Genomic DNA, 3,076 nt, shown 5'->3' with positions numbered 1-3,076 from the left:
TTCACAGGATAACCTGAGAGCCGATCGAGGCTCGTATTTAATGTTTACGTGTATGCCATGCAGGAACTAAGCGAGGCATCCCCATCACCTTCCTGACCAGGTATAGGTCAGGTGGCACGCCCTTGCACTTCGCATCGCTGCGTGTGACCAGAAGAGCATTGCGGGCCGTCGCTCGGAGGGGTCTCAGCCAGCCGCAGCTCTAGGCTCTTCCCGGCTCTACACTGTGTTGACAGGCCGCTGCCCGCCGGTGGGTTTTGGCAGTCAACAGCGGCGCTCGTCCACCTTCTTGACAGCAAACCTCTGAGAGTCCGGGAAGAGGCCTGTGCAAGGAAAGAAAAAGGCTAAGGAAAGGAATCCGGAAGAAAATGTTACCGGAAGGAAAGATAATGAAAAGAAAATGCGATCGGAAGAAAAAAGGCTTGTGGGCAGTAGTCAGAAAGTGCAAAAGGAAAGGACTTACGGTAGGCATGTGTGTCAGTTTGCAAGACCAGCCGGTTGCACTCCTTCTGCTCCGCCTCCAGCCGTGCAGCTTTCTCCTCGGCAGCCTTCCGGGCTTTGGCCAGCTCCTCCAGCTCAGCTAGCAACACCATGTTGGCGTTGCCGGCATCTTCAAGAGCCTCATTCATCTTGGCCGCTGCATCAGCTTCTGCAGCTTTGAAGGCCTTAGCATGATCAAGCCCCAGCTGGATGAACTGGGACTTGAGCTCCTGGTAGCTGGTCTTTTGGGCGCTCAGCTCCTCCTGATGATGCCGGATGAGCTGGTCCTTCTCCCCTGAAACCCGGAAAAGAGGATGTTAACAAAATTGTGCTGGTTAAGATGAAAAGAAAACCAAGCTAACAGGAAAGAGGAAAAATTGTATGTTGGGCGGCGGCGAGCTGCTCCTTGAGAGCCTCAATGGAAGCTTTCGGGATCACTGTTAAGCAAAAATTATAAATGTTAGGAGAAAAAAAAAGAGGTTTCCGGTAAGAAGATGCCGGTGGTACAAAAACTTACCTTGGCACTTATCATGTGCCTCAGCGAGGTCCCGATGTTCCCATAGAAGCTCCACAAAGAGGGCCTTCCGAGCGTCAGCCGTGAGCTGTTCAAGAAAAAGAGATTAGCTAAGTTTTGCGCTAAGAACAAGGTTCTTAACCCGAAACTCGGGGACTGGCAGTGCTACTTTTGCGCATTTTTTAGCTAAGTTTTGCGCTAAGAACAAGGTTCTTAACCCGAAACTCGGGGACTAGCAGTGCTAGTTTTGCGCATTTTTTAGCTAAGTTTTGCGCTAAGAACAAGGTTCTTAACCCGAAACTCGGGGAGGCAAGATTATAGTTTTGCGCATTTTTTAGCTAAGTTTTGCGCTAAGAACAAGGTTCTTAACCCCAAACTCGGGGACTGGCAGTGCTAGTTTTGCGCATTTTTAAGCTAAGTTTTGCGCTAAGAACAAGGTTCTTAACCCGAAGCTCGGGACTGGCAAGACGGTTCCACGCTAAGTTTTTAGGTTAAAGTTTTGTGCTAAAAGCTGCGCTCTCACCACAAAACTCAGGGACTGGGAAGATAGACAAGAGAGGAACCGGCATGAAACTAAAGAAAAGATAGGAAAAATCCGGAAGCAAGGAAACCTGTAAAAGTTGAAAAGAGTTAGTAAAGCGTACCATCAAGTTGTTCGTGGCATCATACCACGCGCTGTCGAGCTCCTTCACGGCGCAGCGAAGCCGCATGAAGTGCTCCTCGGAAGACCGGTCCCCAACGGGGTCAGGTGCCGGCAGCTTGTCCTTGCCCATACCGCGGGTCACCGGAGTCATATCTGCGGCGTTCCACTTTTGGGCGTAGGGCAGCAGATGCCCCAGCTCCCGGCCCCTGCGCTGGAACTCAGTGATACGGCCAAGCAGGCCGGTGGCCTTCTTGCCAGCAGCACTGGCGGCCTTGGAGACGTGCAGCACCAGGGGCTGCTGGCCGCCGGAAGGGGCGTTGGAGGCTGTCGCCTTCCCCTTGATAAGCTTCGAGATCTTGGGCGGCGGCACAGTTGGAGCAGCCCCGGAGGGCTTGATGCGAGGAGCGTCTGGCGGTGGCATTAGAATGGTTCGTGGAGAAGGGGGAGCGCTAGGCGCGTCACCCAGGTTGGAAGATCTCGGCGCGGAAGGTGTCTTCTTTTCAAGGACGGGAGGAGCCAAAGGCTCCGCCCGCCCGGCAGCTTCTTCCTCGGCGCCGATGTTGCTGGGGCCGGTATCCTGGTTCTCTGGAAGGAAGGAAAGATCCTCCTCCGTGCGGTGATCTGGCGATGTAGGGGCCGCACGCCCCAAACTTGTTGTGCCCCCCGAAGGGGAGGCAGAGATGTTGCCGGCACCAGATGATGCCGGGCTTGAGCGAGGAGGAGGGGTTGAGGTCCTTGCGGAACCTTCAAAGCCCGCTGGTCTTGAGCCAAGCTTGAGCGCAGGGCTGAGAAAAAGAAAGGAAAACAGTTGGAGAAAAGCAACCGAAAAAAGAACTTGGCAAAAAGAGGCAAGCAAGAAAACAAGAAACTTACCCGGAGGCAGTCGGCATCTGCTTGCGCCCGTAGCGACGCATGCCCACTTCCTTCTCCCCCAAGGGCTCAGTCCGGAAGCGCGTGGAGGGAGGGGCCTGACTGGAACCGGCATCAAATGCCGGCAGCTTGTTCTTTTGGCCCTGGGCCATGAGTTTGTCCACAAACTCGGAGCCGGCCTCGGCGCGCAAGGGCGGCACGTGCTCGTGGACCTATGAGTTAAAAATGGCTAAGAAGCGATTCGCGAGAAAGCAACAATGAAAAAAGAAGAAGAAACCGGAAAAGAAAAATACCTCAAGCATGGTCAGATCATCCGAAGAACCGGTTGGCTCCGGCGGAGACCTGCCAAGGCGCGAGGCTGGGGTCTTGCCCATCTTCAGATCTTTCCAAAAAATGTAAGGATCTGGGTCGACGGAGTCAAGGGCGCGTTTCACGCAGATCCCATGCCGCTCTGCTTCAATGAGGGGGAAGCGATCCTTGGCCTGAAACACAAAAAAGAGGGTTAACAAGAGCAAAAAGTTACCGGCAAAACCGACCCTAATTCCGTAATCTCTTACTTCTTGGGTCGGAGG

The sequence above is a fragment of the Lolium perenne genome, chromosome 4 (genome assembly GCF_019359855.2).
Source record: "Lolium perenne isolate Kyuss_39 chromosome 4, Kyuss_2.0, whole genome shotgun sequence".
Taxonomy (NCBI): domain Eukaryota; kingdom Viridiplantae; phylum Streptophyta; class Magnoliopsida; order Poales; family Poaceae; genus Lolium; species Lolium perenne.
Note: the sequence above shows the minus strand (reverse complement) of the source record.